Source organism: Pristis pectinata, chromosome 3 (genome assembly GCF_009764475.1).
Source record: "Pristis pectinata isolate sPriPec2 chromosome 3, sPriPec2.1.pri, whole genome shotgun sequence".
Classification (NCBI taxonomy): Eukaryota; Metazoa; Chordata; class Chondrichthyes; order Rhinopristiformes; family Pristidae; genus Pristis; species Pristis pectinata.
The window spans coordinates 39,561,385-39,588,650 of record NC_067407.1 but is presented as its reverse complement, the minus strand read 5'-3'; the positions used below and the strand labels follow the sequence as shown (position 1 = coordinate 39,588,650).

At 39.6% G+C, this 27,266-nt stretch overlaps 1 protein-coding gene across 3 annotated transcripts in view; it reads right to left on the bottom strand.

The window, feature by feature from the left end:
- Positions 1-26,670, bottom strand: part of LOC127568254 (guanine nucleotide-binding protein G(I)/G(S)/G(O) subunit gamma-12-like) — a 49,809-nt gene extending 23,139 nt beyond the window's left edge. For all 3 annotated transcript variants that reach the window (XM_052011783.1, XM_052011782.1, XM_052011784.1), the window contains exons 1-2: positions 26,503-26,670; positions 14,614-14,681 (exon numbers count right to left, since the gene is read on the bottom strand). The gene's annotated coding sequence lies outside the window, so the exon portion shown is untranslated. The remainder of the gene's footprint in view (positions 1-14,613; positions 14,682-26,502) is intronic.
- Between the last annotated feature and the right edge of the window lie 596 nt (positions 26,671-27,266).

Genomic DNA, 27,266 nt, shown 5'->3' with positions numbered 1-27,266 from the left:
GTAAGAATAATAGGGTTGTAATTGAATGCAATTTCAACTTCCCTTATATTAACTTGGACTGCCATAGTGCAAAGGGCTTGGATGGGAGTAATTTGTTAACCTTCCTGAAGACACTTTTCTCAAACAATATATTAATAGCCCTACTAAAGAAGGGGCAACACTGGACCTCTGACTGGGAAATGTGCCTGGGCAAGTAACTAAAGTGTCAGTGGGGGAGTATTTTGGGACCATAGTTCTATTTGTTTTAAAACAGTTATGGAAAAAGATAGGACTGGTCCACAAATTAAAATCCTAAATTGGGGCAAAGCAAATTTTGAAGGCATTAGACAGGAACTTGCAACGGTCGACTGGGAGAGGCTCTTTGCAGATAAAGCGACATCTGGCAAATGGGAGTTCAGGGAAAACATGTCCCTGTTAGAGTGAAGAGCAAGGCTGGCAGGATTAGGGAACGCTGGTTGATGAGGATTATTGTGGCAGTTGTTAGGAAAAAGGCAGCACATGTCAGGTATAGACAGCTAGATCAAGCAAATCCCATGATGTGTACAAGAGACAGGAATATACACAAGAGGAAAAATCAGAAATTCAAGAAGAGGACATGGCAGATAAGGTAAAATGAGAATCCCAAGAGATTCTACAGGTATATTAAGAGCAAAAGGGTAACTAGGGAAGAATAGGTCCCCTTAAGGATCAATGTGATTGTCGATGTGTGGAGCAACAGGAGATGAGTAAGGTGTTGAATGAATATTTCTCATCTGTATTTACCATAGAGAAAGTCATTGAAGCTAAGGAATTAACGGAAGTGAATAGTGATGTCTTGGAACATATCCACATAGGTGCTGGCAGTCTTAAAGGCATATTAAAGGTAGATAAATCCCCAGGGCCTGATCAAATCCATCCTAGCGCATCGTTGGGAAGAAATTGCAGGGCCGTGGCAGAGATATCTGCATTATCGTTAGCCATGGGGGAGGTACCAGAAGACTGGAGGGTGGCAAATGAGCTTCTTTCAAAAAAAAAGGCTGCAAGGACTAGCCAGGGAACTGTAGGCCAGTGAGCCTAACATCAGTGGTGGGAAAGTTACTGGACGGGATTCTAAGTGATCTAATCTACCAGCATTTGGAAAGGCAAGTACTGATTAGGGATAGCCCGCATGGCTTTGTGTGTAGAAGATCGTATCTCACAAATTTGATTGAGTTTTTGTTTTGAAGAGGTGATGAAAAGGATTGATAAGGGCAGGGTAGTAGATGTCATCTGTGTGGACCTTAGCAATGCCTTTGACAGGGTCCCGCACAGTAGGCTAATCCGGAAGGTTCGATCACATGGGATTAAGGGTGAGCAGGCCAATTGGATAAAAAAGAAAATCGGCATAGTGGAAGCAATCTGAGGGTGGTAGTGGAGGGTTGTTATTCAGATTGGAGGTCTGTTGCAGAGATTAGTGCTGGGTCCACTGTTGTTTGTCATCTACATTAATGATTTGGATAACAATGTTGTCAACGTGGTTAGTAAGTTTGTGGATGACACCAAAATTGGTGTGATGGACAATGAAGAAGGTTATCTAAGATTACAACAGAATCTAGATGAACTGGGCAACTGAGCCAAGGAATATCAGATGGAATTGGACAACTGCTAGGTGTTGCCTTTTTGGTAAGTTAAATCAGAGCAAGACTTGCACAGTACATGGCAAGGCCCTGGGAAGCGTTGTAGATCAGATACCTAGGGATGCAGGTACATAGTTCCCTGAAAGTAGCAACACAGGTAGACAGGATGGCAGAGATGACGTTTTGCATGCTGGCCTTTATTGACCAAGGCTTGAGGGCAGGATTCGGGATGTCACCTTGCAACTGTACAAGTTGTTGGTGAGATCTCACTTGGAGTATATAGTGTGCAATTCTGATCACCTAGCCATAGAAAGGATGCCACTAAGTTGGAAAGGGTGTAGAAAAGAATAACAAGGTTACCAGGACTGGAGGACTTGAGTTCTAAGGAGAAGCTAGACAAGCTAAAGACTTTTTTCCTTGGATGTAGGAGGTTGAGAAGTGACCTTATAGGGGTATGTAAGATTATGGGGGGCATAGATAAGGTGGATAATCACAGTCTTTTTCCCAGGGTAATGTAGTCTAAACTAGAGGGCATACATTTAAGGTGAGAAGGGAAAGATTTAAAAAGGGACCAGAGAGGCAACTTTTTCCACACAAAGGGTGGTGGATATAGGGAATGAGCTGCCAGAAGCAGCTGTAGAAGAGGGTACAATTACAATATTTCTAAGACATTTGGACAGGTACATGGATAGAAAAGGTTTTTAAAAGGATATAGGCCAAATGCAATTGGGACTAGCTCAGATTGATATCTTGATCGGCATAGACAAGTTAGGCTTAAGGGCACACTCCCATGCAGTATAGTTCTATGATTATGTGAGACATTATGGAGAAGGCCAAGAGTTTCCAGTTATTACACGCAGGCAAATCCAGTTAAATAAAGAATCAGGATGATACCAGTGCTAATTATTTATATTGGACAGAAAAGACTGAATAGAGTGAGGCATGTTCAAAAGTAACTGCTAGCCACTTAAGAAATTTGCTTTCGAAACTGACAAGGCAACCTCTCAAGTGGACCCTGCTGTGAACCAGCAGCATCACTATCATTACTGTTGAGCTGTTGAGGGAAAAACTTCTGTATGAGCATATCTTCAGTTATAACATGGGAATCAATGAGAAATAAGATTTTTGCATTATGCGGTGGGGAGGGAAAAAAAAAAATCGCAACACGGATAGTCTTCTAAGAACACAACCCCTCTAATGCTGGGGCTACTTATACAGTTATCTAACATTAAACAGAAATCATAACATAGGAAATAGAAGGCCATTTGGCCCCTCAAGTCTGCTCCACCATTGTACAAGATCCGTTCCTACTTCTTAGGTTCCACCTTAAACATCATTTTCTTGCCCCAACCCTATTTCACAAGATTCCTTTAATATCCAAAAATCCATTGATCTGTTTTGAAAGCACTCAATAACCGAGCCTCCATAGTTCTCCAGGGAAGAAAAGTTTAAAAAAAAGATTAGCCATCCTCTGAAGATTCACCATTCTCATTTCACTCTGAAATGGCCTATCCCTACCCCCCACAACTCTTACCTCTAGGTGTGGACTTCACAACTGAAGGAAATATCCTCCCTTTATGTGCCCCGTTGAGCCCTCTAAGAATTCTGTATGCTTATTCGTCTGTGGCTACAAAACTCCAAAACTTGCCATAAAATTTACTTGTTTGGGTATCATTGATATTGGACATGTTTCTACCTCTTAAATACTGTTGCATTTCCAGTTAAGACCTACAAACAGTATTTTAAAAGAATCCTGACTTTTAAACATTTCAGCCAATGTAAATTATATTTGAGAGAATTTGAAGTGTTAGCTTCAAAACTGAAAAGTGCAGCAAGAAAACAGGATAGTAATGGAAACTATAGAAAAAATAGACCATGTACCAAGGTAAAAATTAAATTGAATATAATTTAAGTACAAAGAATCAAGTATTAAGTATTTATTTTTGTAATGCAGTAAGAGTGAAAAAGCTTTCACCTTTGCAGCCATCCAAGGAATAAAGCACCTTTCACTGGCATGGAATCCTACACAGCATTATAATCAACACAAGGCTTTCCTTCCTTCTCATGTTATAGTTATCTACACATACATTGTGTAATGTTAAGAGTTTTGTACACATTCCACGACCCCCACTCCACCCAAAATGAAAACGACTTCCAAGAATAATGCTAAGTGCTGTATTGAAAACTTGTGTTAGAGCATTGGCACTTTTCCCAAGTATGAAGCTAGTAATTTATAGTATGATTGGAATCTCAGCATGGGGAGAAAAAGGCACAAAGGCATGGAGGTTCATAAATGACTTTGAAATTGCCCAAGGAAAAACTGCTGAAAAGCACCAATGCTGTAAAATGGACAAGAGAATTTAAAGTTTGATGTCTGACACAAAGCAGTATTTGCATAGATACCATTTCATTATATACATTGCACATATACAATTTCTCTTCACTCCACTTCTTATAATTCATTTTCACATCCGTTAAAATGAATTATTGGAACGGGAGTAAAATCCCTGCACTTGTGATAAGATAAACCATAGGTGAATTGTACATATTTTGCACATTTGATCCACAACATATACCTCAAACATCAAGAGATTATGCTGGCAGCAACATACACAAGAGTGCAATCAAATTGAATTAATGTAATCAATAGTCAAAGTTGCTTTTGCAGTCACGCTATTTATATTGTATTTATTAATTCTGCTGTGGAGCACTGGCAAAGTCCAGCAATTCTGAATAACCAGTCAACCCTCATCATAGAGAGATATTCCACACAGCAACTGAAATATTATGTTTAAGGATTATTCCAATTTCTTTGCTATTCTGAATTTTTTTTTGAAAGAAGTCTGTAACGAGAATACCTCTGACTCAATCATTTTGTGCCTGTAACAGTGTTACAAAATGAGTTATCTGCAATAAATTTGGTTCCAATTTAAATCTAAATTGAGGTAGCCACTTCAGTGACTGAGACAGATGCTCCCACCATAAATCAGCCTGCTGAAATACTCGCCTCAGGAATGGTTACTTGGGCAAGGTAACCAAGAAAAGTTATCAAAAATAGAGCAGGGGTTATATGGAACAATTAAAAGCTTACTTCAGGCAAGCATAATTTTTAATGTTCACTTTGAAAACCTCATTTCGTCATAGCAAGTAGCCAAGATTTGGGATTCAAGAAAATGTATGTTTCTAAGTAGGACAATACTTTGCAAAATTAAGATATGATTAAAATTGAGAAAAGGGAAAATAACTCAATTTTGCTTTTTCTATTCCTTTTCTTATTTAGCAAGAAACAACCCATTGTACGAAACTAGCAAACAATACTAATCATGAATACACAAGCTGGGGGTGGGGGTGCACGTGGGAAGGTATTGTAACTGCACCACCAAATCAGTCTGACAGAAAGTTGTCAGGGCCGGAAGTTGCAGAAAATTCTAAAATTTCCCAAACTTCATGTTGGTGAGGTTAGAATAAGGTGCCATCCACCATCATTGACAACAAATCAGGGCTTCAGTAACAATTCCTTTCAGTTCCTCCTTCCCCTTAAGTTGTAACCTTGCTTACATGCTCAGTGAAGTGCAAAGGCACACATTCCAGACTTGTAATGTGATTGGAGGTATGATTGCTTAAGGGTAAAGTACAAGTTTCATTTTACCCGTTTCCAAAAGCACAATATTTCTTTGATGAAACTCAATTTGCACAATGAAAGAAATCAGTGCAATCAAGTTTGGCACATTTCTGCTTCGGCACATGCCTTCTGACTGGAAAATGAACATCGTGGATCATATGCTCTTCCAACTGGCTGGCTGGCAACAAAGCAGCATCATTTGTCAATATGAATTTGCCAGTAATTTGCAGCAACTTTTCCCCTCGGACTCTTGTTTGTTATGCAACAACAACCTATAATTACAAAACACCTTTAGGATAGTAAAATCTCCCATAATGCTAAAGTGGACCACAAGCAGGTACAATCAGCATCAAACCAAACATCAAGAGGTATGTCTTCTTACTTGATTAAAAGAGGCAAATGTGTAGTGCCATAGAGTGGGAGAGGCACAGATTTAGCAAAGTAATTCCAAAGCTTAGGGGACTGAGATGGCCGAAAGCATGAGAGTAGTAGCAGGCCAAAGAAAATGGGAGTTTGCACAAAGCTGGAGATATGTTGAATTATTGAAGGTTCATTGGGTTGAAAGTGGTTAGAGATAGAAAAGTGAGAGGGTTTGGAGTAATCTGAACAAAAATAAAAATCGAGATGATGCACTGGTAGACGACGCAACAACATAACTGAATGAGTTTGAAGTAATGGGTGAACAGCTGTTAGCACAGAAATGCAAAAAAAAGATTCTTGAATAAGATTAAGTTGACACAAAGTTGGGAACTTGGAGGCAGACCAGTCTGTAAGTTGCAAAAGAATGGATTATATTTGAGCAATAGGAAGACTGATATGAAAGGTAAAATAAAACAATACTACCAAAAGGTGCATGGAGGCAATTTTTGTGATGGTGAGGATATATAGGATTAGAAGCTCAGTTCATTGTTAACAAGAATGGTTTCCTGTGGCCAGGAAGGAGTGTGACCCAGGCATACAAGTAATAAATGGCTTTGGTTTTCCCAATGTTTAATTGGAGGAGATTTCAGCTCTGATAGAACTGAATGTTCTGAGTTTTCATTGCACCTGTGCATACATGTACTTGTGCATGACAATAAACTAGACTTCAACTTTGAATGTTGTGCCAATAGTCTGACAGTGCTGTGGCTGAGGGGACAGTGGTGTCAATGACCCAAGAGTTCTCAACAAGTGCATACAGGGACAGGCAAATGCACACTTACCAAGCAGCCCAGACAAAATCAATTGCTGAATACAATTGACAGGTGAAATTGTGAAATGTTTCAGATTTTCATTGGTAACATTTTAATGTTATGATTACATGCAATTGTCAGATATGCCCATCTAATCTGCATATAGTTTTTCAGCTTTGCTCTCTTGCTCAAGGGATAGATTGATGATCAGCCTGCTTACAGGCGTCAACACAATACTGGAGGCAAAAGATTAAAAACGACTGCTTTTTTTGTATTACATTATTATTGTCTGGTTTTAGCACTTGATGTCTGTGTTACATAATCTTACACAATTGACGTCAGTCTAAGTTAGTTGCCAAGATTCTGCTCCTTTCACAACTTATACCAAATTGAAATGGTGTGTGAGTATTAATACTACCAATTTAGTTGTACTTCAGAGACTAAAATATTGTGAATGATTTTAAATAAACGAAAATACCCAATTTTGCTAAACACTGATAAAAACAAAATTCAAACTGAGCCAAAAACAAAAATGGAAAAGTTCAACCTCTAAATATAGTAAATGCCAAATTTAATTTTAGGCATAGTAAAGTCAAAAATACACCAAAGCAATAATGATTAGATAACCTATTTTAGTGATGTTGGTTGAGGAATAAAAACACTGTCCAGGGCACTGGGGAAACTCTCATTTCTTCAAAATAATGTCATTGAACTTTTCCATCTCAGAGGGCAGATGATGCTTTTAACACCACCAAACAACAGCATGTCTGACACTGCAGAACATTGTAAATCCTCAGTACTGCACTGGAGTTTTATTGCAGATTATAACCTCCTAACTGAGAATAATCAACAGCTATGCATTAGGCTTCATGGAACCCACTTGAAATGGCGAAACTGTACCATAAAAGAAAACACGAAAACAGAAGTTTTAAAACAAGAGTGAACATATAAAACATAGAATAGTACAGCACAGGAACAGACCTGCCAACTCACTAATCCCATCTTCCTGCACATGGTCTATATCCCTTCATCGGCTGCCTATCCATGTGTGTGTCTGTACGCCTCTTAAATGTTGCTATTATATCTGCTTTTAATCACCTCCTCTGGCAGCACCATTCAGGCACTTACCTTTCTGTGCAAAAAAAAACCTTGCCTCACAAAGCTCCTTTAAACTTTCCCCCTCCCACATTAAAGCTATGCCCTCAAGTATTTTATATTTCCACCCATGGGGAAAAAAAGACTCTGACTATATACCCAACTCTCATAATTTTATAAATTTTATTTTAAAAATCAGGTCTGCCCTCAGCCTCCGATACTCCAGAGAAAACAATCCAAGTTTGTCGAACCTCTGCTTATACCTAATCCAGGCAGCGTCTGGTGAACCTCCTCAAAGCTTCTACATCCTTCCTGTAATGAGATGACCAGAACTGTACATAATACTTGAAATGTGGCCTAACCATAGATTATACAGTTGCAACATGACTTCCCGACTTTTATACTCAGCATCCCAATCAATGAGGGCAAGTATACCATGCACCTTCTTAACCATCCTATCTACTTATGTTGCCACTTTCAGGAAGATATGGATTTGCACCCCAAGATCCCTCTGTACATCAATGCTCCTATGATTCTGCCATTCACTGTATACTTTCCTCTTGCATTTGACCTCTCAAAGTGCAACACCTCACACTTGCCCAGATTAAACCCCTTCTGTCGTTTCTTTGCCCAAAACATCGACATTTCCTTCCCCACTCCTCCCCCACATGCTGTTTGACCCATTGAGTTCTGCCAGCAGTTTAGTTTTATTTACAGTGTGGTAACAGGCCCTTCCAGCCCAACGAGTCCGCACCGCCCATTTTAAACCCAAATTAACCTACCCGTATGTCTTCGGAATGTGGGAGGAAACCACCCGGAGGAAACCCACGCTGACACAGGAGAACGTACAAACTCCTTACAGACAGTGACGGGAATCAACCCCCGATCGCTGGCGCTCTAATAGCGTCGCGCTAACCGCTACGCTACTGTGCCGCCCTCGTTCTTTCACTGCCAATTTTTGCATCATCTGCAAATGTACTAATCAGCCCACCTACATTTTCATCTAAATCATTTATACATACTGTATCACAAATAAGAGGATACAGCACTGAACTTTCCAGAACACCACTCGTTAGAATAACACCCCTCCACCAGTACCCTGTCTTCTATGGCCGAGTCAGTTTTGAATCCCAAGTCTCCATGTGCCTTAATCTTCTGCATTAGGCTACTATGAGGGACATTGCCCAAAGCTTTATTAAAAATCCATCTATACAACATCCACTGCCCTATCCTCAATCATCTTCGTCACCTTCTTAAAAAGCTCAATCAACTTAGTAAGATATGACCTTCCCTGCACAAAGCCATACTGACTATCCCTAATATCTATGTTTGTTCATTTGCAAGTATATCCCATCCCTAAGAATCTTCTCCAATAATTTCCCTACCATTGATGCAAGACTCTGTGGCTGATAATTTCCTGTCTCTCGTGCCCTTCTTAAATCGAGGAATAACATTGGCTTATCTCCAGTCTTCTGGGTCCTCACTTGTGGCTAAAGAGGATACAGAGTTCTCTGTCAAGGCCCCAGCAATCTCCTCTCTTGCCAACCATCAGGCCCTGGAGACTTCTCCATATTGATCCAAGAAACGCAATACCACCACCTTCTTGGTATCAACGTGTAGGAGTATATCAGCATACCCCTCCCTGATCCCACTATCCTCCATGCCCTGCTCCTTGCCGAATACTGCTGTGAAGTACTCATTTAGTACCTCGCTCACTTCCTCTGGTTCCAAGCACAAATGTCCTCTTCTGTCCTCAACTGGTCCTACCATGTCCCTTAATACACAACTTGAAAAGGTGAGGGTAACAAGTGCCTTATGATTCTCCTAGTTCTAGTCATCAAGGACATTTCATGGCCCCTTTTAGTCCTCCTGATTCCCTGTTTAAGTTCTCTCCTGCTTCTTTTATATTTCAGCTTCCTAAATCTTACATATTCTCTTTTTGACTGAATTTACAACAATGGGTAAACTTATTTTTGAATGTGACAGTGCTATAAGTATATTACTTAATTGCAAACCAAAAGGTGTAACGTTGAGGGAGGGGTAGGGAGCGAGAGCGCAAAATACACACCACATGCCCTTTCAGAGGGCACAACCTTCCTTTTCTTAGAAAGCAAGGACTGTATACTGTTTGGCGAGATTATAGTGCTGTTAATGGTTTAGTTGAATAGCTATAAAAGAATTTACAAGGTAAGAATTTATGGTGACAGAGTTACCCTCGTGAATATACAAAATGCAGCAAGGCCACAATAAACATAAGCTTGTTTAAAAAAAAATTGGGTGGACTTCCAAGTGACAGACCATTAAGATACCAGATCACTAACTCACCACAGCATCAAGTTTTAAAGCAGTGGACGGTTTATCATATTATACATATCAACCAGCATAAAATGACCTTTAGTATTGCATGAACCTCTTAAACCTCGGTAATCAAAGTTAAGGGAGACTATGACATGGAACATTTATTTCGAGATTGGAAGTTTGTTAATGAACCTTCCTTTAAACCCCAGACTTTTACGTTATTAGAATAACATAATATTGTATTCTTCAAAACACTTGCTTCAGATTGCCCCAATCTACCATCCATATAAATGCAACTTGTTTCATTCAAAACAAATTTCACCTGAAAAAAAGTATTCATGAACTTAAAGCTTTAAAAGGAAACATATTACTGTGGAAATAATTACCATAGTCAAGAAGTATTATGCAATAAACAATTTTTAAAAGTATTTTTCAAATACAAATCAAATAAGTTATGCAAGCGCAAGCTTAGCAGACATTAAGAAATTTCCATTTAATAGAACACACACATTTGAGGCTTAAAACCCAAGCCAGTAACAACATTTTGGGTTGAGACCCTGCATCAGGGCCCAAATGATGGCTTTTGATCCATTTACAGAAGACATTATATGCTCAAAGAAAGATTGTTTGCTTGTTGGAAATATGTTTGTCTTAGTAATGAACACTCCCTACACTTGGCAAACTTGCACATCCTTTCCCAACTATGAAGTCACCAACCTCACCCCAACTTCCCTTCACAATTATAACAGGAAATGCATACCACATCATAGTTAATGATTTGCTGGTTCAACTGAATGGATCTGCAATTATTACTGCTATTGATAACATTAAAGAAAACAGATTTAAAACTGCTTCTTTTATGCCTTGTGCTTCCTTACAACAAATGGTGATGTTAGTGGATTCTAAACTTTTTGTACAATAAATTAAAACTGAATATTTTCATATTGGTGTAAGATCCTTAGAAATACAAATTAGAAATGCCCAAAATAGATGCAGGTAAATTTCTTCTTCTTTGGGACTGGGCAGGGGCATTGAAATAAAAGTTTTGTTCACAGGTGGCAGTGAAGAGGGGTGGACAGATTCCAGGGGCAGAGGCAAAACTTGCTGTTTTTATTTTAAAAAGATGCCCTACAATTTTTTTGGGGAAGAATTTTAATAGCTTTTTTTCTTTTGAGGTCCAGAAAGATGGTTTATTGCTCTTGCTATAAATTATACCAGCAGAACCATATGTTGATAGCACCACCTAGAGGTATAAACACACTGTGACAGAAAACTTATTTAATATAAATATGTACCATGGATTACAATTTAGTTCATTACTATTTCAATTATTTTCAAGACTGCATGGAAAATACAGCATGAATGCAAGTTATTTATAAATGAATGTTAAATCCAAGTACAGAGAAAGGGATTTCTGCTACTTCCTGGTTCCGGAAACTACCTACTACAATCACAATAGGAGGTAAATCTCATGACATCTGACAACTTAATTTTGTCAGGATAACCAGAAATATAGTTTCCCTGCCAGTAGTGAAGGATTTTTAGATATGCAGGGATATTGATAATTTGGAAAAAGCAGCATGCTAGCTATCTACTCATTTGATTGTTAGGAATATACATTAGTAGGGAAAAATGGGGTAGACTGAAGTTACTGTATTGAGATAGTGACTTAATTTCAAAATGCAAGTGATACTTCAACAATTTTCTAGTGCAATGCAAGTGGTCTTGTTGCTCATACAAAATGATTTCCAGGGTTTCTAGTGATTTAAGAATCCCTAAAGAACTCTAATAAGATTCAATGAATGAAAGTCACACCATTTGTGTTCAATTTGTTATGAATTTTAACACAGAGCATTACAATAACCTGCGATGCAGTTTATCTCCTTCTCCTCAGAAGATCCTACACAATAAGCTGCCTCAAGGGGATCCTTATAATTCCTCCAAAAATCAAACATTATGATAATAGAGGAATAATAACAGAAAATGCTGGAAATATTCATCAGGTTAGGCATCATTTGTGGAGAGAGATATACAGAGTTAACATTTCCAGTTAATGACATACCATCAGTTGCGAAATGCCTGAAAAAAAAGTGACTACCTTGCAGAGCACCTTCATTCAGTTCGCAGGGCTATCCTGAGCTCATATTTTCACTCCCACTCAGGTGCATCTGTCTACGACTTCCTGCACTGTCTACATCCCCCCTATTCCCTTGGCAGTTTTCAGGACTTAATATCAAATTCAGTAATCTCAGGTAACTTGCTTCTTTTATTTTTCAGAAGTGCAGCAAGATTATCTCCAATATTAACTCTTTTTCTCCACAGACACTGGGCAATCTACTGGACAATTCAAACTTTTTCATTTTGTTTTGGATCTCTACAACAGCTCTGAATTGCATTTCACAGATTGAAAACAAGGGGGTATATACAATCTCTTCTTGATCTATTAATTGCCTTCTCGATCTATTAACCAGGCAGCTCTGTAACAAAACTGGAATCACCTTGGCAACCCTGATCACCCTAACAGAGATATTCTTTTTGTTCAATCCAAACCTTCCCCATTCTCTCTGCAACTTAAAATTAACTTGTTTACTCACTTTCCCAATTCTAATGAATGGTCTGCCACCCAAAACATTAACTGCTTCTCTTTCCACAGATGTTGCTTGACCCGACTGTTTCCCAATAGATTCAGTATTTTTACTTCAGATTACCAGCATCTGTATTTTTATTTTTAAATACTTTTCAGTTCCAAACATCACTGGCCTGAAACTTTAACAGTCTTTCACTCATTAGATTCCCAGCATCCATTGTGTTCTCCTCTATAATCAGAGGGATACAGAGCAGACTGGATTTGAAGTACAGCTAGCCACACCTAAATCTCCAGATTGGGGGGGGGGGGGGGGGGGGGGGGGGGGAGAAAAGAGAAGTGGGAAGGTTTTTTTTGGGTAAGCAACTTCACTTGTCAGAGCTGCAGTGTGTAAAGTGGCTTTGACTTGCATAGGAATCCATGGCAATTAAATTGCATGGATCAAGCAGACCTATAGCACAACAACATCGTATCCAAAAACTTGTTCGCTTTGAAATCACTTTAATTTCCAACCATGGACAAGCACACCACAAAAATTTGATATCTTTAGTTGTGCAAATATCTACTGATGAGCAAAGTTCAGCTATGTCCCCTAAGTCAACAAGGATGAAAAGACTATGCAATTTTCTGAAGTAATCTAATTTCTTAGACTTTCAGACATTTTAGTTTTCATTAATGTACTCCAGTACTGTATTCAGCTTGCATGTAACAGTCAAGTCTAAATATGCATTTCAATATTCATTTCCCAGATAGCCATCATTATATCTTTATCTTGAGTTAGTTGGCCAACCCTCCAAAATTTGATGAATAAAAGTTAGTTTCAGGGTGGTTCCTGGATAATCAAGTATGTCCTCTGTAGTCATGACTCATAACATTCTTGAAATAGCCCAGGCACTAGGTATGCATGTGTATAACGATACTGTATATGGCATCCACCACAGTAATCAGCAAAATTGTGTTAATGCAGTACTCAGGTGCCTGAACAGGTTTGGGAAAGTCATGCAACATATTCTAGTTAGGGTTTCAAGAACTACTGCACGCTCTATCGTGTACAACCTCGACTTACAAAGCAGTATCACCAAGAAAATCCTCAGTAGAGAAGGTTCCTACTTGTATCAAAAAGATCACAGAGATTAAAGTGTCAAAATAGCTCAGTTGTACCAGCATAAGACTGAGAATGAGAAGGTCCCTGGTTCAATCCAGGGTTTGGTATCTTTAGATTTGTCATAATACAGAGAAAAAAAAAATTAATTTTCTGTGCTGCATATCATTGATACACTTACACCACTTCAATTTTATTGACAATATTATCCTGGTCTAACATCATTCAGCTAGATGAGACTGTTTTCCTGCCACCATTTTTATCCATCCAGTTATAATCAATACATCTAGCAACTGTCTCCTCTTAACCCAAGAATCTACTTTTGCTAGAATCTATCCTTGGTCTCTTCTTTGCTCATCTGCATGGTGACTCCCAGAACCCTGCCAAAAGGGTGTCAATTTCTAATTTACAGGGATTCTTTGATTAACAAAGAGGTTATCTCCCTGGAAAATGGTCTGTAAAGCAAATATTTGTGAATTGACAAAAATGTTTCCCACTAGTTTCAATGTAAAAATGCTGGTTGCTTTCCAGAGCTCAAAACTCTGTCTAAAACACCTGAATATTTAAAAATAAATCAACACAAATATCCAAAATAATAAAATTTGCTTTATTAACAATTACATTTTTAACCAAGTTAAAACATACATTAATGCACACTTTCACAGTACTCAAAGTTATACTTAGAGGATCTTGAGGGGGAACAACAGGGGTGGACTCATCCTGGAGTTGGAGTTGAATCAGAGTTAGGATTCTCCACCTAAGCAAATTTTGATTGCTCTGGCATACTCAAAGACTGAAACTGAATATTTTTCTTGCACACTGGAGGAATCAGAAAGTAGGAAATTGGACGGGAAAGTGGTTTGGGTGGGAAAATGTGTTTGGATCAACTGAGCTCTTATTGAATGGTGGAGCACGCTCCAGGGACCACATGGCTTACACTAATTTCTATTTCTGTTGCTCAGGACACATATTCTGATATACATCTAAAACTATGTTTACATTAACAAGTTCCAAAGTAACAAGTTCTCCTGGAATGTAATGAGAAAGCTGAGAAGGCATAGCAATGTGAGCTAAATAACTAGCATTACAATAATTCCATTTGCACTAGCTGGTCTTTAAAGGGGAAGAAATAATATGTCACTGACCTGTTCCAGGTGGAATTAAAGGACACTGCCAAAAGCTGCTTTCTGTTCTACAAGAACTCTCCAGGAATCTGAAAAATGTACATTAAAAAAACAACTGTACATTAGGTAATACTTTTACAGATGCCTTAAAAATGATACACAGAGTGTTTTCATAGAGCACCCATCAGAAAAACTGCTCAAATGGTTTCAAAAGCCCAGTATGAGGTGCACTATGAAATGACATTATTCAAAACAAAAGTTGAGTGCCAATCTAGGGCTAACAATTCAACATGTATGAAAATTATAACTTCCATTAGTCTAGACTTCAACCTCCTTTAACAAATAAAGCTATATGCAATAGAAAGTATATATTTGGTGAAATATTACATGACAATTCTGAGAAAGAACTGCAAATATAAACAAACACTGAAATGGTTACACAAGGATTTTTATTTTTTTCCATTATGGGGGGTAGCACTGATAAGCTCAGCATTTATTGCCCACTCTACCTGGCCTCGCTGCAGTCCTTCTGAAGGTACTCCCTCAATGCAGTTGGAAAGAGAATAATAAGACCTTCAATGAGCAACAATGAAGAAATGGTAGCATGTTCCCAAATCAGAATGATGTTTGATTTATAACTTGTAGTGATATTCTGATGTGCCTATTGCCCCTATCCATCTTGGTGATAAAGAATGCATGTTTGGGAGAAGCTGTTCATGTAGTCAAGGAAAGTGCAATGCATTTTGTAAAATGGTACACACAATGGCAACTGAGTACCAGAATGGTGGGAATGAACATTTAGTTCATTCCCACCATTGATGGGGCACCAATCAAGTGGACTGCTTTGCCCTGGATAGTGTCGAGCTTTGAGTGTTGGAGCTACATTTGCCCAGCCTGAGGACTATTCCATTAAAAGTCTTGACGTTTGCTTTGTGGATGATGGAAATTAAGAAGCCGCTGGAGTAATGTCCTACGCCAAAATTACTAATCTCAAATAACCATCTTTCTCCATGCAAGACATGACTCCAAAATGAATTGAGAACTTTTCCCCTTGATTCCCATTGACATAAATTTCATTATGATTACGTCAATTTCACTAAGATTTCATAACACGGTTAGTCAAATGCTGACATTCAGCTCTGGTTCACATTTAAAAGAAAACAACCAGAAGACTTGCAAACAGTTTACAAAAGTTCTTTCTGGTATCAGGTCAGTAAAATCAAGTTAGGAGTTTGGCTTTTGAAATCACACGAGCAGTCGACCAAAAGCCATAACTTTATACAGGTAATTTAGATATTGATATAGTATCCAAAGGAAAACTGGCAGTCTTTTCTGGTGGACTGGTAAGGGGCAGAATTTTGAGGCATAACAATCAGGATGAGATTAAGTGATAATCATGAATTTCCACAAGATGTCACAAAGGGAGAGGTTAAGGGGTTGGGGAGAGACAACAAATTTGAGGAGAGGATAAGGAAGTTCGATGTGGAGATTAGGAGTTCTCATCCTCTGATTATTCAGCCTGTTTGGAATCAAAGGACTGAGGAAATCTTACTGTGACACTTAAAGTTTGGAGGATTAAAAATGAACAGCATTTCAAACATTGCTGCACAATGAAGCAATTTCACATTACTGTTATACATCACAAGTAGGGGAAAGGAAAATTAATCCAGGCATCAAGTAATGAGAACAAACCAAAACATTACCTCATGCTCACGTTATTGACAACACTTAGGTCATTCTTAGAAGTACAAAGCTGTCCTATTTTCAAGCTTTACTAGATATTTTTCTTGCACTTAATGTCAGAAAGTACTCTTGAATCTGAAGTGTGGTCTTGCATACAGAATACCTGGTAGTTTTCTGTTTGGGAATCAAATAGAAACAATGGTTGCTGTACTTAATTTACTAGATGCAAGACTAGTGGAAGAATAGGGTAGTTAAGAAAGCTTATGGGATGTTAGCTTTCATAAATCGGGGGATCGAGTTTATGAGCCGCGAAGTGATGATGCAGCTTTACAAAATTCTGGTTAGGCCAGTTAGAGTACTGTGTCCAGTTCTGGTCACCTCATTATAGGAAGGATGTGGAGGCGTTGGAAAGGGTGCAGAGGAGATTTACCAGGATGCTGCCTGGATTAGAGAGTATGAATTATGAGGAGAGACTAAAGGAGCTAGGGCTTTACTCATTGGAGAGAAGGAGGATGAGGGGAGACATGATAGAAGTATACAAGATATTGAGAGGAATAGATAGAGTGGACAGCCAGCACCTCTTTCCCAGGGCACCAATGCTCAAAACAAGAGGACATGGCTTTAAGGTATTGGGTGGGAAGTTCAAGGGTGATGTCAGAGGGAGGTTTTTACCCAGAGAGTGGTTGGTGCATGGAATGCACTGCCTGGGGTGGTGGTGGAGGCTGATACATTGGACAAGTTCAAGAGATCGTTAGATAAGCTTATGGAGGAATTTAAGTTAGAGGGATATGTGGGAGGAAAGGGTTAGATAGTCTTAGGTGTGGTTTGAAGGGCAACACAACATGGTGGGCCAAAGGGCCTGTATTGTGCTGTATTGTTCTATGGTTCTAATAAACATCAGAAATAGAATAAAGACTAAGTTATTTGACAGGTCCATTAAAGGAAAAGATGGCACAGCAAAGACATTATTAACAAAAATATTTAAATTCTCACAAAGAGGCAGTAATTCACTAATTACTTATGTCCACCCATACTGTAGTGTTTACATGTCATGATGCACAATGGACCACAAAGTTCCACAAAACTGCCTTGAAAATGCAATGTGTGGATCTTGAGTATTTGATATAATCATCTTTCATTTGCCCAGCTACCCATGAAGGAGATACTTCCAGAAAAACCCATTCATTGACTAAACTGAAAGTATCAGTGGCTTTGCAATGAAAATGTATTAACCAGTTGGAGGTTTTGAGAACCCGATTTTTTTTAGTTGTATTGATATGCGCTCTAAGCCAAGCCACAGCATTATTGGTGACCAGGTGTAGTTCACTGTGCTAAGCACAGAATTTAAGCCATAGGTCGAGTTTATTGTCATAAGAACACGTATGCACAGGTGCAATGAAAAACTTACTTGCAGCAGCATCATAGGCACATAGCATCATTCACAAGAAAAACATAACTCATACACAATTTTTACAAGAACACAATTAGAATGATAAAAAAACTAAGTCCATAGTCAGTGGGGCTCATGTATAGTGTCTGCTATAGATTGGCCTGCACCTCAACAGATGGTAGGGTTATCTTGCACCTCATTGGCACTGGTTGACATTTTGGAGACATTGCCCTGCCCAGAAAATATATTAAGAAGGGTTCACCCTTAGCGTGACTTGTTAAATTCATGCAGGTGAGCATGGAAGTCCACGACAAAGTGGTTGATAGCAGTATTCCTTTCACGGGATATCTTTTTACATGGTAATCACAACCATGCTGGGTATTGTGGTGCAAGACTGAGCCAGTAGCCCAAAAGGCTTGCTGGAGAGACAGGCATGTGCCTTTTGAGTTGCTTGCTTGTTTTAATTGCTGCCTAATGTGAAAGGGAATGAGGTGGCTCAAAACAGAGCCACAGAAGGCAAGTTGGCCTGAGAGTTCCTGTAAAAACATTTGAAGAAAGCTAGGTTGTAACTGATGCAAAATCTGTTTAAGTTTCATGATGATTTTGTAGAACCTTCCAGATCAGAATTGTAGCAAGATTATAGATCAAGTGATTATGACCCTTAAGTGATAAATAGATGGTTTATAATTAAAAATCTAGCAAAAATTCTATTGGTAAAAATACTGCTCAAAGACCTGTGGTATACAGTCTCCAAATGCATAAGCTAAAACTTAAAGAATGGAACAGTAAATTCTTTATTTAACAGAGAAATACACACACCATTGTGTGCCCAACATCACACAGGCAAAACTGGTTTTGCTCAGTTCTAAACAGGCAGCAGTTGGCAACATGCTGCAATTTGCTTAAAGCAGTACACAATTAATGTGACATGTGTGATAGAGGGTATAAGCAGCAACATTAACTATCAAGTTGAACACACACATGCTACAGATTTAAGTGTAATAAATGCATTTCAACATACATTGGTATTCTGCTTAATGCTACAAGACTATTGATTCATTATAGCACTTTGTCTGAAAGTCCAAACACAGGTACCTACCCATGCCAACCATACTTTAAAAAGACGTAAACTCATGGTGCATGTTGCTTTGTCGGGATCCTGGAGCAATGCCTCCCTTCCCCCCCCCCCCCCCCCCAACAATCCTACCCTGGTGTAAACCCACCTCTCCACCTCACCCAGGCAGACCTTCAGCAATGAATTCATGCTGCATGGCTTTATGTGGAATAAACCACTGAGACAATGAGTCTGCCCGTGAGGACTGTTGGGCAAGTAGTGGTGGGCAGTGCTACCACACACCAGTGAGATTCAGGGCCAGTGGTTGCATCCTGGCTGGCACAGTGAGTGCAGCTTATTGTTGGGGTCCAGCAGTGGCTGCTCCATGTGTTGAAAGATCACTTGGATCCAACAGACTCTATTATGCATTCCTGCTGCAGAAATGGCTGCTGATTTTGTTAACATACAGAAATCTCTGGATGGGGGAAAGAGCTGTTCAACCAAAGAGTGGGAGATAGCAGCTTCCATCATTTCTAACAGGCAGTGATCAGACAGATCGTAGGATCCTGGTAGTCCGTCAAGACAGAGCAGCTGCTGCCAATCCTCAGCAATGAGCTGCAGTGGACCAGCTTTGACACAGTCCTGAGCCTGCATTACAATGCTGAGCAGCTGCACCACTCACCCCAGCCTGTCCAACACCAGCCCTTGCACATTGCCTCAGTGGCTCACTCCACACTGAGCCATGCGTCGATGAGTTCACTTTTCATTGCTGAAGGAGTGCCAGTGGAGGGCTAAGCCCTCAACCAGGTTCCTGGAACAACAGTACACAGTAGCCAGGAGGGTAATGGTTTGCACTGGGTTCCTGGCACAGCACCACCGCCACGTATTAGGGCAGAAGACAAGAAATAACCAAGGAGAAGCTTAAAGAGGAAAGATGTAGGAAAAGTGAGATGTTTACAGAGGAAATGCTATAGTTCACATCTAGATATATGAAGGCACAGTTGCAGAAGGTGAGTAAAATTACTTACGAATGTGCAGAAAGCCAGAACTAAAAGAGGGAAGAGTTCTTAGGTTTGTTGAGCAGCAGGACATTGTAGAGATATCTGTGAGAAGGTTCATTTTGTGCAGGGATTTGAACACAAAATGAAGGATTTGAAAATTGATTCAGTGTTAGATCAAACCATAGGAACTGAGATTTATTGCCCTCATCAATCCATGTATTATTCAACTTTGCAGTGCAGTTACTCAGACATAACATTCATTATATCATACAACCTGAGCTGTCCACTATAGGCAGCACCAGTGTGGTTCCAAGGCCTGCCTAATGCTCCTTTATGCCTCATTACATACTGTACACTATGCTGCATGTACTCTTTCCATTCTACAGGTCTGATTTGGTCCCAAGCTACGATCCAGCTTTGAAAACTATGGTAAAAAAAAAGCTTCAAAATGTTGTATTTTCTTTAAAAACAAATTGAAGCAATATAAAAAAATCAATAAAAATTAACAACATTTAAAGACAAACCTAATACTCATCACCACCAACTCCTCAACCACAGTGGCAGGAGAAGTAGGTTATGACGTCATTCTACAGATAACTGTATGGAATTGTCAATTTGCCTTTTAATTTTGAAGGATTACTTCAAATTATAGTCATTCTAATCAATGCTACACTTCTCTGGTGATATCCTCCCTTTTCCCAAGCTCCTGTTCCTCTCACTGTCATGACGTCTGACTTGCCAGTTCCACATGGGTCTGTGGCTGCAATTCAGTACAAGGACAAGAGGGAAGGGTGCCCTGGGACAGATTTGCACCCCAAGACAGAATCTACTCCATTTCCACACCATGCTTTTAAAAAAAAGGAGATAAGCTTCAAAGTAAATGTGAGGTATGTGTGAAAGTCAACATATACATACACATATCCATGCTGATTATTAAACACCCATCTGTATTAATCCTATCTACCAGCACTTCCTTGCCTTGGCAATTCATGTGCTCATCCAGATACTTTTTTTGTTAAGATGTTGTGAGTGCCTGCCTCCATCACTGCCTCAGGCATTGCGTGACAAGATTCCAACCACATTCTGGGTTCTCAAATTCCTTTTAAACATCCTGTCCCTTATCTTAAACATATCCCCTCTGGTTTTGGGCACCTGGGCTATAGGAAGAAGTTTCTAACTATCTACACCAACCATGCCCTTCATAATTTTCTAAATATCAGGTCTCCCTTCTATCTCCTCTGACACATAAGCAGAAGTGACTGGTTAGCTTTATCTATAGATCTAATAACTAAAACCCATATTTAAAATGCCTTTAAAAATGTCAAGGCATTTCACAGGAACGATAGCAAAATTATAGCATACAATTGGTGATATTATGGCAGATGACAGAAACTTTGGCCTGAGGTAGGAATGGTGGAGGAAAGGGGGAAAACAGAAAAGATTTCAAAAAGGGAACTCCAGAGTTTAGGATATTAGGAGCAAGGAAACGAAGTCAATAACTGACATGGGAGCAAGAAAGTGAAGTTGGAGGTCGGTGATTTAGTGGAAATAGGGCTGAGGGAGCTGGAGGTGGTTATCGTGGCAAAACAAGCTCAGAGAGAACAAGAGAAATTAGAGACAGTTTAGAGATGGTATAGGAGGAATGACACTGGTTTGGTAAGAGAGGGGGAAAACAGCAGAGGCAGCTGATCAGATGTCCCAACCTTAATGAAAAAGAGCTTCACGGACTCGTCTTTGAAGAAAATGGTGGAAGAAAAAAGGCAAGACAAACTTCAGAAGGCAGGTTTGAGGTACAGAATAGAAGTTGGGAATTATCTTTGCATTCTAGGATGAATCTGGAAAAGTGAGTAGTTTTGGCAGTCTTGATTATAAGTTATATAACCAAATACTTGCAGTTTTGGGTGATTGCTGTGTGGAACAGTTGTGTTCAACCCATAGAGACAACCAAGCTTCCTGCTGCATGCCATTTAATTCACCATTCCACTCACACTGATATATCTGTCTGTGTGAAAAACTTGCCCTTCAAGTCCCCTTTAAATCTTTCCCCTCTCACCCTGAAGCCATGACCTCCAGTTTTAGACTCCACTACACTGGGAAAAAGACTGACCATTCACCTGATCTATGGCCCTCATGTTTTTATATACCTGAAAATGATCACCCCTCAGCCTCCCAAGCTCCAGGGGAGGAATGCCCCAGCCTATCCAGTCTCTCTTTATAACTCAAGCCCTCCAGTTCCAGCAATATCCTTCTGAATCATTTCTGCAGCCTTTCCAGCTTAAATGACATCCTTCCTATAGCTAGGTGACCAGAACGGCACACAATACTCACCAATGTCTTCTAGAGCTGAATTGTGACATCCCAAATCTTATATTCAATACCCTGACTGATGAAGGCAAGCATGTCAAATGCCTTCTTCACCATCCTGTCTACCTGTGTCACCACTTTTAGGGAACTATGTATTTGTAGCCCTAGGTCTCTCTCTTCTACAACACCCTCCAGGGCCTTGCCACTTACTATGCAAATCCTGCCCTGGTTTAACTTTGCAAAATGCAACACCGTACTTGTCCGAGTTAAATGCCATCTACCATTCCTTGGCTCACTTTCCCAGTTGATCTAGATCCTGTTGTATTCTTAGATAAAACCTTCTTCACTGTCCACCACACCACCAATAGTGGCATCATCCACAAACTAACTAACCATGCCACCAACATTGTTACCCACATTAATGATTTGGATGAGAAACAACAATGGACCTCGAACAAATCCCTGCGGCACATCACGGGTCTCTAATCTGAAAACAACCCTCCACTACCATCCTCTGACTCCTATCACCGAGACAATTTTGTATCCAGTTTGCTAGCTCACCCTGAATCCCACACGACCAGCGTACCATGCAGGACCTTGTTAAAGACCAGGCTAAAGTCCATGTAGATGATATCTATCGATCTCATCAATCCTCCTGGTCACCTCTTCAAGAAACTCAATCAAATTTGTGAGACACAATTCCCTAATCAGTCCTCGTCTTTGCAAATGCAAGTTGATCCTGTCTCTCAGAATCACATCCAGTAACTTCCCCACCACTGATGTTAGGCTCACCAGCCTGTAGTTCCCTGGCTTGTCCTTGCAGCCCTTCTTAAAATAAAAGTACAACATTAGCCACTCTCCAGTCTTCAATCATGGCTAATAACGATACAAATATCTCTGTCAGGCCCCAGCACCTCCTCTCCTGTAATGTGGATCTGTTTCAAGACATCACTCTTCTCTTCCTGAATTCCCTAGCTTCCATGACCTTCTCCAAAGTAAATCCAGACAAGAAATATTCATTTCAGACCTCACCCTGTGGCTCCACACATAAATGACCACATTGATCCTCAAGGGGCCCTATTCTCTCCCTAGTTTTCTTTTTACTCTTAATAAAGTTATAGAATCTCTTAGGATTCTCCTTTACCTTATCTGCCAAAGCCATCTAAAGATCTGCTTTATGTCCTCCTGATTTCGCTCAAGTGTACTCCTACATCCCTCATACTCAAGGGATTCACTTGATCCCTGCTGCCTATACCTGACATATGCCTTACTTTTCCTCACCAAAGCCTTAACATCCCTCATCAACCAGGGTTCCCTAATCCTGCCAGCTTTGCCCTTCACTCTAATAGGAACATGGTGGTCCTGATGTCCCCCAATCTCACCTTTAAAGGTCTCCCGCTGCCAGATGTCCCTTTACCTAAAAAAAAGGGCCTCTCACAATGAAATTTAACAAGTTCCTTTCTCACTGCATCAAAATTAGCCTTCCGCCAATTTAGGACTAACTTGTGGACCGGTTCTATTTTTTCCCCATAACTATTTAAAAACTAATGGAATTAAAGAAACCCCTTTTTCTTTGATCCATCACTCACCCCCTGCAAGCTAGCAGCTGCATCCACTTAAGTGTGTGCTTATTGGACTAAGAAAGTTTGGAAGATGGAAGGGCAGCTGATTGAATATAGTAATACTCCAGTCTAAAAGGCATCAAAAGTAGGACAAGGTTCCAGCACAACAAAATGAAAAAGTGTTTAAAATATGATCTAGGTTTTAAAGTGTTACTAAAAAGTTATTTCCCCCTCCCCCCCACAAGTCTATAAATAATTTTGTCTGAGGGATACTTAAACCCCATGTCCTTAAGGGGTCTCTGATCCATGCTGGAAGGCATCATTTGGCACAGTTCCTCATCTCAGGATCAAAAAGAAAGTTAACAAAAAACACTCAGTCCACTTAAAAAGGCTGCAAGGGCAAACTGTCACAAGATCCTGGATCAGGATATCACTTGGATTTTATTTTGAACAGATGAATTAAAGTGCCCCATCTTTTGTAAAAAAAAGTTAATTTTTTTATTAGGCGTATTTTAACAAAATTATTGTTGCAGGTGTTTTATACCATCACTTGGCATGATAACCCTTAAGCTGTCCTTCCCACCCAACATCCAAGATGCTCTGACATTTAAGAAATAACTGGAACTAAGGTAACTAAATTAATCTCTATGACTAAATCTTTGTGTTAAGAAGGGGAAATAGAGAGAAAGGACAAAGGCTTGGAGTGGCACTGAAGAGTCCCAAACCAGAAACATGCTAGTCCTTGGTTTGATCAGATGAACACACTTTTTATTGCCACCTACAACATAAACACTGTTTTGTAGCAGCTATTTTCAAAGACAAGGGTCCAGGCCTAGAAAATGTCTACAAGTTCAGAATCTTATGTAAAACCTTAATTTATATCTATTAAAGGCTACACTAATTAAACAAGGTTTTCTTGAGGAAAAACTTGCTCATTTTGGGCAAAGGAATGGTGATCCAAGTAGCAAAAAGGGCCAGAAGCCTGCATTGATCAAACTGTACTCAAAAACTGAACACTACAGTAATCCTGAAATTATGCAGCACCAATTATACAGCATAAGCACACCATAATGTACAATTGAAGTAGACATCACTTAAAGCTACTTGGAATTTCCCAATATCCTTGGCCACTTACCACCCCAAAACTAATCAATAAGTGAGTGGCACTGGAGATCACAGTGCACAAGGGAAAGAAAATATTGTGAATGCGAAGGATTCTACAACTGCTTCAGATAGTAGTTATCTCTAACACTAAAAAAAAATGCATTTTTTTTCTTACAATTTAGAAATGATATTTGCTGAATCTTGCTGAGAGGTCCCAAAAGGAGCTTTACATAGAAGTTTGGATTCCCTCTGGGATGTATGGATTTCCTGTTGTTCTGATGGTTGAAAAAGTAAAGGTCGGAAACCAGGACCTCACTGTCGACTCCACTGCAACACCTAATTCTTATGCCTTTTTAAAAAATGTTCTTTTTTTAAAAACTAAATTTTTAATTTGAATATTTAAACATCTGTCATGATTCACAATATATTACTCATTGTTTCAACACGTCACAACTCATACTACAGTAATATTCTTTGCATTTCAGATGACATTAAAAAGATGAAAAATATCAATAAGATTTTTTTATTTCTGCTCTATTTTCCTGTTTAAAAATGTATTACTGACGACAGATAAGATGCAACTAAAAAAGTTTTTTTTAACCATTTCAAAAATGTATGAAATAAAGAGAAACAAAGGACTGCAGATGCTGGATTCTAGATGAAAAAACAACAAGATGCTGGAGAAACTCAGCAGGTTTGGCAGTATCCGTGGACAGAAGCAGACAGTTAACGTTGACCGTCTGCTTCTCTCCAATGGATGCTGCCTGACTTGCTGAGTTCCTCCAGCATCTTGTTGTTGAATGAAATAGAGTTAAAATGCTATTTATCAGAAAAATACAAAGTCAAACAAGGTCTAAAGCAAGCTGTCTATACAGGCATGTGCAAGTGTGGAATGTTAGAGGTTGACACTTTTTTTGATGTTCTTTTACAAACAGATGATCAAAAAGCAAAGTATATTAATAATTTTGAATACATTGATACTACTAGTCTTATTATAATGGATTACAAAAGTATAGTTGTCAAATATATTAAATAAGTGCTTAAATAAGCAGACACTGTTCTTGCTAGTGTAACTGTAAAATGTTTACTAATACACTACACATTAGCCAATAAATTCATTTTTTTTTATAAAATGCTGTTTCCCCAAGTCTAATCAATAAAAAAATTATGCATCTAGAATTAAATGTGCAAGCTGTAGTATGAGTCATAATCAAGGATAAATGCAATTCGTTCCCTGCATTTACCAAATGATCGCAAATTCAAAACAGTAAGCAAATTCATAACAGAATATCCTATTTAAAATAATCACCCAAGAGAACAATTAGACATCGATTTACAGTCTATAGTTAAATCCGTTTTCAGTCTAACAGATCTGTAAAAAAAACGGAATTATACTACCTAAATTAATCCACAGTAAACTAGATCAGATGCATTTAGTATGCAGCAAGATACGAAAGCTAAGTTTATCGTACGAAAGGAAACCAGCAATATTAATGGGAAGTGCCTCTCAATGCAAAGCACCTCCCACCTCTTGTAACCACAAGGCGAAAACCGAAGTACGAACATTCACCTCCAAAATATGCAACCACGCAGAGAATTAACCCAGCAGAAGTTAGTTTGATCCGAAAGCCAACTTAAATATAAGGACGAAGTTATTTAGGAAGTTAGCAGCGAGGCGAAGTGTTCCACCCCGAGCCGCAGCCCTGGCTCCGACTCCCGGGGAGACGCGCTGCCTAAGGCGGCAACACAACCCAGTATTTGTCTTTCGAGACCCTGCTGAAATTCCGGGATCGCAGCAAAGTACCGACCTACCTCTACGGGACTGATTTCATATGAACTTGGCCGCTATCCGACCCTCGCTGCGCCGTCTTCACTTTCAACCGATTTCTCAAAAACACCACTTTGCATCCACGGCTCAACACCGCCACTGACCCCTCACCTCGTTCCCAGCCTCGTTCCCAACGCAACGCCTCCCTCCCCAGCCGACTGCTGGGGTTGCCGGGATAGCTGACAGTTCCTCCGGAGGACTCCCGGGGCTGAAATGATGAACGAAGGGGTGGAGTCATCGTGCCACGAACGCCCCCTCCGCTTTTTTTTTACTTGTTTTGGACAAGGCCAGGCAGCACTGCAGAGATAAAATAATAGTATTACCGTCCGCCTGAAGCTGTTGCCTTTTGTTTTTGGCTGAGACGTTGTTCAACGCTGTTATCATTTTAGTCTGACAGCCCAAGCAATGAGTGTTCAGCAGGCTGTGCAGATTTCCACTTTCCTGCTTGAATCTGCAAAAGTGTAAGATACCCACTGGATCGTGGGAATTCTTGGCCCATGACCACTCAAAATGGAGAAAGCACGTTTGGAATGCCTTTGAGAACCTCGAATCTGTTCTTCATAAGCTTGAGGAAGTCCAGCATAAATGATGGAAGGAGCAAGGAAAATCCCACCTTGTCCAGCATCTCCTACCCTAAATGTGGCAGAGTCTGTGGGTCCCACACTGGCCTCCTCAGCCACCTCAAGCCCCAGAAAATACTGTCTGGTTGGAAGAACAGAAAAAATCTAAGGCCATGTGTATTCCTCCT